Here is a 13892-nt window from a genome sequence, read left to right on the forward strand (position 1 = left end):
GGCTGATGGCTCAGAGCCTGGAGCCTGTTTCCGATTCTATGTCTCCCTCTCTCTCTGCCCCTCCCCTGTTCATGCTCTGTCTCTCTCTGTCCCAAAAATAAATAAACGTTGAAAAAAAAAATTAAAAAAAAAACAAAAAAAAAAAAACCACTGCAGTTTTAGAAATGAAGGGCTGGGTTTTTTTTTAGTATATATCCTTAGAGAAAGATGAAGAACTGATGAGGTCTCAATTATGTTTTGTTAGAAATAAATCTCTTTCTTGGGAACTGAAAGAGATCTTGCCTAACAAGATCTTTGTTAATGAATAATAACTTGATTGGTGTGGTATTTTTATTTGTAAGCTATAGTAAATCTTTTAAAGCTATGGGAATTTTAAATGGGACTCAATGAAGTGTTTGAATTTTGTTGTTTCTAGTGAAAATATGTTTCTCATAAAGTAATACAAATATATTATCTTAAATCCTATGTATAGTATCTAGTTGAATCCAGTTTTTATGATCTTGGGGCTTCAATATCTTGACAAAAAATTGTTATTATGTCTCAGAGCTTATAACTGTATATGTATATAAAAACATTTTAACACAAAGCCTTTAAAAAAAGTGTTGATTTTGTTAATACATGAAATTAAGAAAAAATAGTCTTGATAGTAATATGATAATCAGTTTCAAATGAGTGTCAACAAATCTTTTCTAAAAACAAAGTAGGAACCGATATAAAGAGGCTCACTGGTATCTAAAATGGAGAAAATATTATTAAAGAAAATTATATAAAGGTATTGTAAAATGATTATTAACATTATTACCAACTCTTTTTTTTTTAAATTAGTTCTTATTTGAGAGACTGTGTGTGTGTGCGCACATACGTGAGTGCAAGGGAGGGGCAGAGGGAGAGGGAGAGAGCACAGAGCCTGACGTGGGGCTTGATCCCAGGACTCTGGGATGATGACCTTAGCTGAGATCAAGAGTCAGCTGACTGAGCCACCCAGGTACCCCTCACCAACTCATTTTCCTAGATCAAATTGCTGTGAAATTAATAGACATCCAGCAGACACAAAATCCAAAGCATTTCAGAATAATTTTCTTTACTGTAGTTGTCATTGGATGGGTAAGGCAGTGCCCATGGCCAAAAGTGTGAGTGGGTGATTTTGTTAGTTTACTAAAACATTTGGTAGATTATGGTTCTTTATTTTCTAAGGTTTTTTGGGGGTTAAGTTTTTATTTTCTTTAATGGTAAGTTTATTTATGACCCTTGAGGTAGGGGACACAGATATTGATAACTGGTATGCTTTTGAGTTAAAATTTGTTATTTTGAGGTGCTTTGGTGGCTTAGCACAGAGCCTACTTAAGATTTTCTCTCTCTCCCCCCCCACTCTCCCCTGTTCATGCTCTCTCACTCTCTCTCTAAAATAAAAAAAATATTTTGAGTTATAATAGATAATAGCAATATCTAAGATTTATTAAGTATGCCAGGTCCTGTTTGATGTATGTATTGATCCAAGTTAATTCTTAGAGTTCTCACAGATAGGTGTTAGGTGTTTCTGCCAAAATGTCTTGTGTTCTGCAAAAGTGTACTAAAAATAACAGGATTTATGGGGAAAGATAGGATTGGGGTGGGCCATTCAAAATCTGTGGGACCTTGTAACTGGAATACTAACAAAATCAATAATAATCCTGATGAAAATACTAGCAAGGTTAAATCTCTATTGATATTTTCATGTTAGCATCACATTCACTTTGTGGAACTAACTAACCCTAGAGTTTATGCTTCCTTCTTGGAGATGTAGGCTTGGTTTCTTTAGCTTCTGATAGACAACATTTTTATCAGTACTAAATGTCTGATCCAATGTGTAGCTTTCCTTATTAATTCATTGTTTTAGTACAGAAGGAAATGTCTTTGTACTTTCTTCATTTGTACTTACAGATTGTCAGATACTTAATGTCGTGGAAAAAGCATACTAATTCTTGGAATCATTAAGCCAGGCACTATTTGCGTTAAAGGAAAGCAGTTCTGCAAATTGTTAGGTTTTTCATAAGATCTTCATATATTGCCAAATATTTTTTTTATTCTGTTGGAAACAATTACATATGAACCAGCATCACTTACACACTATTTCTATATTATTCTACTCTTTAACAATTCTGTAGGAGGTAATTCAAGGCAAAGATATAAGTTATAGTAGAACAGATTGTACTGTTATAATATTCACTTTATAAATGATGAAACAGATACAGAAGACGAGTAGCTTGCTTAAGTCACTGAGCAGTTTATATTGTTGAGATTGAAGCTCAGGGAATCCATAACCTGAGCTGTTAACCACTAAACCGTATATGGTTTATAATTACAAAAAACCTGAAATGTGAAAAAGTGGTTTGAGGCATCTTTCAGTCTTGTAATTAATTGAATAGTAACTTGGAAAGTATCTAGATTGTTTACAACTTGCCTAATAGTCAAGATTTGCGTTATGGAAGGTAGGCCCCCCCACCCCCCCAATAACCTAAAATACATATGAGGAAGAGAAAGGTTTTAATGAATGTGATTTTTATTTTTTATTTTTTGAATGTGATTTTTAAATTGGATGGAATTAATCACATAATCTTTACACAAGATATTGTAGTTTGCTTCTTTACTTTCATGGTTAATATTTAGTTGGCTTAGCTTCCAGGATTGAAATGAACTTGTTTATTGATTGTATAAGAAACTGAATTTTTAAAAAATTTTCATTAAAAAATTTTTATTTATCTTTGAAGTAAACTTACCTCCAATGTGGGGCTTGAACTCATGACCTTGAAGTCAAGAGTCACATGCTCTATCAACCAAGCCAGCTAGGTGCCCCAGGAAAGTGTGGGGTTTTAATAATCTTTTTTTGTGACTTTATACTGATCTCAGTGAGCACATTGATAGGAAAGGATGATGCTTTTGTTAATCAGTTGCAGAAGTTAATACCATTTGTTGTCTTTAGTTGTTTGTCAGGATGTAGTCATAGTTTCATTTGTTCAAATGACCTTTCCTTGGAGTTGATTTGTTTCCATGATAGATTTTCCAAATAAAGTACCATATACTCAAATTTATGGGACAAGATTATTTTTTCTTCCAAAAAATTAGGGTGTATATTTTAACTGGGGTTTAGCATTTAACTTTTCAAATAATATGTTTAAGAAGTCAAAGATCAACTGTAAATAAGATTGTATTTTATTTTTTAAAGTTTTTTTTTGAGGGGGAGGGGCAGAGAGAGAGAGAGAGAGAGGGAGAGAGAATCCCAAACAGGCTCTGTGTTTTGTGATGATCCTGTGGGGCTCAGTCTCACAACCGTGAGATCATGACCTGAGCCAAAATCAAGAGTTGGACTCTTAACCAGCCGAGCCACCCAGGTGTGCCCTGTCTATGAATAAGATTTTAGAGTGGAACATTTTACATGTTGCTATATTGACGACTCCTTTTATGCTTTAATAACATGACATTAGTCCCTTTTATTAAACATGTATTTATTTTCATTGGGATCAATCCATTTACTCGTTCAATGAATATTTGTGGAGCAGAAATGGTGTGCTATTACATGGTGCTGGCAATAAAACAGCGAGCAAGAGAGGTATGGACTTTGCCTTCTTGGAGTTTAAAGTGTCAGTTCTTTAGCCTCTAGGTACTCCCATTTTTTCACTATACTTCTGTCCTTCAGTTTATTAAATTTATTTTCTGATACTTGTATACTCCACTCTTGTTCCTGACTGATCTCTAAGAAAATGTGACATTTATATGTTGACTACATTGATTATATTATTAGAGATGATGATGTCTCTCATACATCTTTTACTTGGAATTCTTTATCTTCTTCCCTCTTACCCAGCTAAAGCATCTAGGACAATCTAATGGCAATATATATATGAAATACAATGTGGTACTTAGTTTCTGGCTGTATTACCAACCTGTCTGGAATGAGGTGGTGGAGGGATGCATGTAGATGAATTTTTAATGTCCTTTATTACTTTGCCACTACATTTCTTTTTTTTTTTAAATTTTTTTAATGTTTATTTCTGAGACAGAGAGAGAGCATGAGTGGGGGAGGGGCAGAGAGAGAGGGAGACACAGAATCAGAAGCGGCTCCAGGCTCTGAGCTGTCAGCACAGAGCCTGACGTGGGTCTTGAACTCACAAACTGAGATCATGACCTGAGCTGAAGTCGGTCGCTCAACTGACTGAGCCACCCAGGTACCCCTGCCAGTACATTTCTATTTAGACTTTTTTTGATAGAACTCAGTTTGGAGGAACCTGGTGGTTCAGTTGGAAGAGCATGTGACTCTTGTTAAGAAAAAAATGTTTTTTTATGTTTTTTTATTTTTGAGAGAGAGCATGAGTGGGGAAGGGTTAGAGAGAGAGGGAGACACATAATCTGAAGCAGACTTCAGGCTCTGAGCTGTCAGCATAGAGCCTGACATGGGTCTCGACCCCACAGACTGCGAGATCATGACCTGAGCTGAAGTTGGACACTTAACCCACTGAGCCACCCAGGCACCCGGAATAACATGTGACTCTTGATCTTGGGGTTGTAGGTTTGAGCTCAGTGTTGTATGTAGAGATTATTTAAAAATTCTTAAACTCATAAATTTGAACTTTTTTGTGATATTTAGCAGGATACTGATGGTGATTTGGTCTTTTATTTGATAATTCGGGGTCATTAATTTGAATATTGGTGTTGGGATATCATTTGGAATACTGAATATTTCTGTACTCCTCTCTCTCCTACATCTTCAGTATACTACGCTAGTTGAGATACTCAATTATTTTCCTGTATAGTTGGAATAACTTACTTGCTGGTATTCCTGCTTCTCTAGTCTCTTTCAAATACCTTCCACAACCTCTGGAATATTTTATGTACAGTTAAAATATGACCATTTGATTTTCCTTTCAAAATCTTTCTACAGTTTTTCATTCTTTTCTGGGTAAAGGCCAAGTTACTTAATATGACAGATAAGTAATCTGGATCTTGGCTTATTTCTTACCATTCCCTTCCTCAAATTTGTTTGTATAGTATTGAACTTTGATGCTCTTAAGTTTCTGCTACCACGTGACAAGTCCCTTCCATTTGTATTTCATTGATCAAGGGAAATCATATGGCCGTGCTTGTGTTATCATCTCATTCTTTAGTTTCACAGGATAAGTGCATATAATCCCCTTGTAGGCAGAAGCACTGAATACTGGAGAACAAGAAGATTATATTTCTTCACAGTTCTTAGACTTACTGATATTTACTAAATGGTTGGCTCACATGTATGTCTTGTATATCATTCTGTTTTTTGTTTCTGTTTCTGAAGTGTATCCTTCAGTAGTTCTTTCATTGAGGGTTTTTGAGTGGCAAACTCTTTTTTGTTTAGAAATTTCCTCATATTGACCTTTCTCTTGAATGTAGTTTAGCTGGATGCAGGTTTCTAGTTGACAATAATTTTCTCTTAATATTTTGAAGATACTGTTCTGTTCTTATTGTTGAAGTTATTACTGTTAATAGTTGTAATTGCTTAACTTTATGGGTAATCTGTTTCTATGGTTGCTTTTAAGATTCTTTCTTTGACGTTGGGGTTTTGTAGTTTCACCATAACCTATGTATGGGTGGTTGTACTTCCTAAATTTGAGGATTCGTGTTTTTTCTAGAGAATTTTCATGAATAATGGCTTTTCTTCATTTTATCTATTTGTATTTTGGAACTCTTAATACATGACATGTTGGTTTTTTTCCCATTCTATCCTTCATGTCTCTTAATGTTTCATATTTTCTTTTTTTTTTTTTAATTTTTTTTTCAACGTTTATTTATTTTTGGGACAGAGAGAGAGCATGAACAGGGGAGGGGCAGAGAGAGAGGGAGACACAGAATCGGAAACAGGCTCCAGGCTCTGAGCCATCAGCCCAGAGCCCGACGCGGGGCTCGAACTCACGGACTGCGAGATCGTGACCTGGCTGAAGTCGGACGCTTAACCGACTGCGCCACCCAGGCGCCCCAATGTTTCATATTTTCAATCTCACTTGTGATTCATATCTTTTTTAAATGTATATTTATTTATTTTTGAAAGACAGCAAGCGAGCAGGGGAGGCGCAGAGAGAGGGAGACAGAGAATCCTAGGCTCTGTGCTGTCAGCACAGAGCCCAATGTAGAGCTCAGACTCATGCACTGGGAGATCATGACCTGAGCCAAAATCAAGAGTGGTTTTTTTTATTTTTTTATTTTTTTTCCCAACGTTTATTTATTTTTGGGACAGAGAGAGACAGAGCATGAACGGGGGAGGGGCAGAGAGAGAGAGGGAGACACAGAATCGGAAACAGGCTCCAGGCTCTGAGCCATCAGCCCAGAGCCTGACGCGGGGCTCGAACTCACGGACCGCGAGATCGTGACCTGACTGAAATCGGACGCTTAACCGACTGCGCCACCCGGGCGCCCCCTTTTTTTTTTTTTAAGAGTTTTATGCTTAACTGACTGAGCCACCCAGGTGCCCCTAAATTTTTTTATTTTTTTTTAATCAGCATTGGGTTTCCAGTTCATGACAATAGTGTAAATTTGAACTCCCAAACCTATGAAGATCATCCCAGAATTTATTTTCCCAGAGAAAACTTTTTTTCTCTTTCTTTTTTTAAGATAGTAGCCCAGCCAAAGACTGGCTATTTGTAATTTCCTTTTGCCAGTTGGTGAGTTTTTTGGAGGGGAGGAGGAAGGGAGATCTACTTTTTGAGCTTTAAGAGTACCATATGTATATGGAGATTTAATTTCTATTTCCCCACCTTGAGTGGGCACAGTACTTTATTTTGTGTTTCTACATAGGCATTAAAATGCTAGTCCCTAGGTCACTAGCCTTCCTTCCTGTGCCCCTTTAGCAGTTGTAATAACAGTTCAAATTCTTACTGTTTTTCTGTTTCTTCATTTTAGGCTCTTAGAGATTGCCTTTTTTTCTTGAAAGCTTAGGTCTACATTGAAAAGTAGTTTTTGTTATATTTACCTAATATTTGTAGATGTCTGTAAAGTTTTTTTTTTTTGTTTTTTTTTGTTTTTTTTTTTTTAGGCCATCTTAGTCCTGTCTTGCTGGCACTATATTATACAACTATAACATAGAACAAAATAATGCATATATAATAGCCAGTGAAGAACATATAGGACCAATTTATAGTATATTAGGTCAGGTTATTTCCCACCTAGAAATACTGAGGTAATTACAGGTAATAGAATTCTGTAGATAATGAAGACGTTGTAGGGAAAGAAAATTTGTCATTTTTCTTTTATTTATTTATTTATTTATTTATTTTTTATTTTATTTATTTATTTTTTAACGTTTATTTCTGAGACACAGGCAGAGCATGAACGGGGGAGGGTCAGAGAGAGAGGGAGACACAGAATCGGAAGCAGGCTCCAGGTTCTGGGCCATCATCAGCCCAGAGCCCGACGCAGGGCTTGAACTCACGGACCGTGAGATCGTGACCTGAGCTGAGGTTGGACGCTTAACCGACTGAGCCACCCAGGCGCCCCTCTTTTTTTTTTTTTAAACCCTTGTATTTATATATACAGATAGATGAGCAATTTTCATCTTAGAAACAACCCTGTATTACCAAAGGAAAATAAATAAAAGTTCTTGGGAAATTGTATGTGTGGAGGTTGTGTTTTAAATTTTGGTAATTAAAGGAGTTTTCTGAGCTTTTAGAATTGTAGAATGTTATAAAATGGTAAAAGAAACCTTATTTTTTTTCTTCTGATCCCTACCCATGCAAAAGAAACAACTTAGAAAAAATATATTATTCTTCGAGTCTTAATTCTTTATAAGTTCCTGGTAATTTCGATGGAATGGTAATAAGCTGCATCGAAATCTCATTTGTATTAGTAGGGAGCTTTATAGTTTTATTATTTTTAACATGTTCATCTGCCCAAGGATGAACTCTTGAAACAAAATAGTTGTGAGTCAAATGATGACCATTTGTTAATCTCTTAGATACTACAGTTAAATTGAGAAGATGGCTTTTGACATAAAAATTTCAGGAGCCTTGTTTCAGAACAGTAGAGATTGTTGTGTTGACTAATTTCTGTTAAGTGAGATATTTAAGAAACAGTTTAGCTAAGTTCTAAATTCAGCATAGTAGATTGTCTAAATATTTTTCTAGTTTATATTGTTGGATATGATTTTATATTCTGTGGGTTAAGTGCATGAACAGTTACATCAAATTATTCACGTGGTGCTTCAGGAGGAAAGACTGAAATTAATGCTTTGTCCTGTGATCCAGTTGTAATAAAGCTGAACTTGAACGTAAATTAGGGTGTGTGACTGAGTGTTGATTACATATAGGCAACGTAAGTGTTTTATAAGGATTATCTCATTTAATTCACAAAATAGCTCCTTGAGGTGGTACTTTATTAAAAAATTTTTTTTTGAGAGAGAGAGAGAGAGAGAGAGAGCGCGCGCCCGCCCCCGCCCCCGCGGGGGGGGGGCAGAGAGAGAGTGAGAGAGAGATTCATAATCAGGCCCCAGCAAGGAGCCCAACATGGGGCTCTGATGGCTGTGAGATTATGACCTGAGCCAAAATCAAGACTAGGATGCTTAACCAACTGAGCTTCCCAGGTGCTCCTTAAACTTGTTTTTTAACAAGAAAACAAGACTGGAGAGGTTAGGTTGCTAGGTTGCCTTTATTTCTTAACAGTTATTTTATAAAGTAGTTAAAATATATAACTTATAATAAAACCCAGTTTTAGTTAGAGAAGGAATACAAGTAAGCTAATTAGTAGATAGGAAAATGGAAGCCAGATGCCTCCCCCTGAGATTATCAAACACAACTGTATTTCCTTTTTTCATTCTTCATTTCAATGGTATCACTTTGCCTTTATCAGAAACTTGATATTTTAAAAATGTTTATTTACTTTCGAGAGAGAGAGAGAGCATGTGTGTGTACGTGGAAGGGGCAGAGAGAGAGAGAGAGAGAGAGAGAGAGAGAAAATCCCAAGCAGACTCTGCTCTGTCAGCCCAGAGCCTGACTTGGGACTTGATCCCATGAACCGTGAGATCATGACCTGAGCTGAAATCAAGAGTCGATGGTCAACTGACTGAGCCACCCAGGTGCCCTGACCAGAAACTTGATTTGACTTATCTTTTTCCTTATTCCCACAACCAGTCCATCACTAAATAATCTCCTTAATTCTGACCCCAGGTATCTCTTGCTAAGATTATTTTTAACACCTTTCAGAACTGTTCGTTTCCTCTGCCATACCATTCCACAGCGTGGTTTATAAGGCTCTACTCTTATACTTTGTTTCCTCTGTCATCATGACCACTCTATATACTATACTCAAGCCCATACTGACTTTTTCTTACACCTTTCTTAGGTCCTGTCTCTATAACTTCTGTGCTTTTCTATCAGCTGTTCTCTCTGCTTGGATGCTTTTCTTCCTTCTTTGTCCATTATAGTTATACTCACACTTTAAGACATAGTTTAGATACTGTGTTCTCTAAGAACCCTTTGCTCCACTGCAGAATTTTACTCTTCCTCCATCCCACCACAGAACTTTGTTTATAACTTATTATAGCATTTACCTCGTTCTTTTATGTGTTTATATGTTACCCCAGACTGTGAGCTTAAAGGCAGAGACTATATTTATGCCATCTTTTTTTTTAATGAGGCTTAATTAGGTATAATTTCCATAGGATAAAATTCATCCCATTTAGGTGTACAGTTTGATGTATATAGTATCCATCATCACATTTGGGATGTAGGATATTTCTGTGACTTTCAGAGAGTTTCCTTGTGCCTCTTTGTAGTCAGTCTTCTTGCTCATTCTCAACCTTTGGCAGTCAGTGATCTAATTTCTGTTCCTATCATTTTGTCTTTTTCTGAATGTCAAATAAAAATGGAATCATACAGTAGGTATCTTTTTGTGACCAACTTCTTATACTTAGCATACTGAATTTAGATTGCTTCTAGTTCTTGCATATATTAATAGTTTCTTTTTATTGCTGCATTGTATTCTATTGTATGGATGTACCACAGTTCATTCAGTCACCAGGTGGTTTCCATTAGCCATTATGGGATAGAGCTGCTCCAGAACATTTCCATACAAGTCCTTGTGTGGGCATGTTTTAATTTTTCCTAGGTAATACCTATGAGGCTTTTTTTTTAAGTTTATTTTTGAGAGAGACAGAGCGTGCGCAAGTGAGCCGGGGAGGGGCTGTGAGAGAGGGGGACAGAGGATCGGAAGCAAGTTCTGTGCTGACAGCACAGAGCCCGATGCAGGGCTTGATCTCAGGAACTCAAGGTCATGACCTGAGCCGTAGTCAGATCCTTAACTGACTGAGCCACCCAGGCACCCCACCAAGAGCCTTTATTTGTTTGTTTATTAATTAATTAATTAATTAATTTACAAATGTTTTTTTTTTATTTTTGAGAGAAAGCACATGAGTAGAGAGAGAGAGGGAGACAGAGGATGCAAAGTGGTCTTGGCACTGACAGCAGAGAGCCTGATGTAGGGCTCAAACTTACAAATTATGAGATTATGACTTGAGCTGAAATAAGAATTGAACCCTTAACCAATTGAGCCACCCAGGTACCCCCCTAAGAGGCTTTTCAACTTGAGTTACAATGCCAAGGAAGCTTCCAGTTAAAAAAAATAACAGAATCCAGATTGGAAGGAAAAGAAGAGGCAGCCCAAGGGAGTGAAGGGGAATGACATTTTCACTTGCCATAGGTAGATAGAGAGAAAATCTTAGGTGGAAATTTCTACCTTCCTCTAAACGATTGGAAAAAATAATAGAATGTACCAGTCAAGTAACAGTATACCCTGTGGGGCCAGAGAATAGAGAAGCTAGCTGAAAACATGCTCATTAGAGTCAAAATTTGACTTGCTTTAGGCAAAAATACCCTTAAAGTTTTGTTCCATAGCAAGTTTTCATGTCTTAATATTTCCTCATCCATACCAATGAGTTGGCATTTTCACATGGAATTTATATTATGCAGTAGTCCCAATGATTTGAGGCTCTTGGGACTGTGATGAACTATGATTTGCAATTAATAATATTTATCCCCACTCCAATAATGACGAGCTAAAACATAAATACAGCAATACAGGTATTAGAGAAATTGTCTTCAATTTCTAATTGTCTTCAAGGTTACTAAAGATACTTACAGGAGTATGCATATAAATCTGTACCAACTAGGATAAGAGCCCATTCAACAAATTCACTAATGGAAAACTGTCCTATAGGGCGACTGGGTGACTCGGTGGGTTAAGCATCTGAGTTTGGCTCAGGTCAGGATCTCATGGTTGTTGAGTTTGAACCGTGCATTTGGCTCTGTGCTGACAGCTCAGGGCCTCGACCCTGCTTGGGATTTTTTTGTCTCCTTCTCTTTGCTCCTCCCCTATTCGCACTCTCTCCCTCTTTCTCTCTCTCAAAAATAAACATAAAAAAATTAAAAAGAAAAAGGGAAACTGTCTTATGATATCAAACATTTGGTGTCTCTACTCTATTTTTTTAAAGTTTATTTGTGAAAGAGACAGAGTGAGTCGGGGGAGGGGCAAAGAGAGAGAGGGAGACAGAGAATCCCAAGTAGGCCCAACATATCAGCACGGAGTCTGATGTGGGGCTCAAACTCACAAACTGTGAGATCGTGACCTGAGCCAAAATCAAGAGTCAGATGCTCAACCAGCTGAGCCACCTAGGTATCCCTACACAATTTTAAATCCAAAATCATTTGAGGAGACAAAGAAGCAAAGTGACACTGGTATCAAAAAGGAACACAGTATAGCACACATTGGATCCTGTTCTTGGATCCATTCAACATAGTATGACATTCAACATAGTATGGATACCGTCTCCTCAATTTCATATAGATTTTGGCAGCAGACTTTAAATTCCTAGAAGATTACTCCCCAAAGTTTAATAACCTTAAAGTATTACAATTCCAATGAACAAATTGTAGAGACTGTAGAAGCCGTATATTATTAGTTAAAATGTCTTGTGGAAGAATGTTGATAATGAGTGAAGTTGGCTGGTGGGTGCCTAGGAGTTCTCTTATGATTTTGTGTAAATTTGGAATTTTCCATGATATTTTATTTTATTTATTTTTATTTATATATATATATATATATTTTAACATTTATTTATTTTTGAGACAGAGAGAGACAGAACATGAATGGGGGAGGGTCAGAGAGAGGGAGACAGAGTATCTGAAACAGGCTCCAGGCTCTGAGCTGTCAGCACAGAGCCCGATGTGGGGCTCGAACTCACGAGTTGTGAGATCATGACCTGAGCCGAAGTCGGCCGCCCAACCGACTGAGCCACCCAGGTGCCCCATCCATGATATTTTAAATTTTTACTGATTGACAGTAGGTCAAATTTTAAACATCAAAAAATGAGTTTTCTTTTTAGATGTTTATAAATTGTGGGGAGAAAAATCGAAGATAACTAGCATTAAGTGCCTATTGGTGTTTTAATATATAATAAATCCTATGAGATAGAATCAGCCCTGTTTTACATAAATGAAAATTGAGAATTAGAGGGGTAACTTTTCTTGCCCAAGATCACGAAGGAGTTTAACTGATATTCACAACCAAAGAAGGGAGGGAGAAAGAGAGGAGGGAAGGGAAAAAAAGAAGGAAGGCAATAGGATAGTCAAAGGAAGAAAAAAACCACCATTGCACTAATACACAAAGGACAAAATTCGAGAAATACAATTTTTAGAAACTCTGCAAGTTAAAAGGTGCTTGTAAAATTAATTAATGACAAGTACACATGGAAAAAAACCTCCAGATAAATACAGTTGCATTTGAAAACCTGTAATTATTCTGTATCTGTATATTTGTGAATTTTATTCTAGCTCCAACATACCAGATCTTCTAGAAATTCCATTTCTGCCATGCTGTTAGTCAGCTGGCACACACACATACACTCATACGTGTATTTATCAAAATTATCCTAAAAAATTGGTAAAATTGATCTGATTTTTGTGTAGGCTGTGAATATAGAAAATCAATTTCAGTCCTTAGAGTTTGAGTCAAATCTTGATGGAGGTGGTATTTTCTAAGTATGAAGTGTTATATGGTGTTTTTTACATTAACTTTTTCTTTTCCTTTTTTTTTAAAACATATTTAAGAGAGAGGGAGAGAGGGAGGACAGGTATGCGTGAGCATGCACCAGTGGAGGAGGGGTAGAGAGGAAGAGAGAGGGAGAGAGAGAATCCCAAGCAGCCTTTGTGCTGCCAGTGCAGAACCTGACCTGGGGATCTGGCTACAAACTCACGAACTGTGAGATCATGACCTGAGCCAAAATCAAGAGTCGGAGGCTTAACTGAGCCATCTAGGCGTCTTGCATTAATAATTACCTCTGAAGTAAATTTGAAATAGTGGAATGTTTCCCTTGATATCTTTTATTTTATATTAAATTTAACCCAGTTAAGTTCCTTGAAAGTACTGTAATGTATTCTGGCTTTCTTTTCTTTTTAATTTTTTTTTATTTTAGACTGAGACACAGAGACACACACCGGCCGCGACGACCGCGGGGGGGGGAGGGGGACACAGAATCCAAAGCTGGCTCCAGGCTCTGAGCTGTTCTCACAGAGCCTGATGTAGGGCTCAAACTCAAGAACTTTGAGATCATGACCTGGGCTGAAGTCAGATGCTTAACCAACTGAGCCACCCAGGCACTCCTGGGTTCTGGCTTTCTGAAAGCACTATTAACAGACAGTGTTCAGTTCTAAATTGTAAGTAAATAGGTAAATGTGCCTGTGTGACTGTAAAAAGTGTTCTTTTATATATTTAAAATATACTTAGTTATAAAATGTATGTATTTGATATACTGGAAGAAATTTGATGTTAGTTTAGGGATTGCATTAGTGAAGAGTAATTTGTACTTTTAGCTGTCATTCTTGAGTATCTCATTTTCTCCTCCA

General features: G+C 36.9%; 1 protein-coding gene across 7 annotated transcripts in view; it reads left to right on the forward strand.

The window, feature by feature from the left end:
- Positions 1-13892, forward strand: part of LRBA (LPS responsive beige-like anchor protein) — a 772087-nt gene that overhangs the window by 11619 nt on the left and 746576 nt on the right. The gene's annotated exons all lie outside the window — the stretch shown is intronic.

The sequence above is a fragment of the Herpailurus yagouaroundi genome, unplaced genomic scaffold (genome assembly GCF_014898765.1).
Source record: "Herpailurus yagouaroundi ecotype Mexico unplaced genomic scaffold, PumYag 28, whole genome shotgun sequence".
Taxonomy (NCBI): domain Eukaryota; kingdom Metazoa; phylum Chordata; class Mammalia; order Carnivora; family Felidae; genus Herpailurus; species Herpailurus yagouaroundi.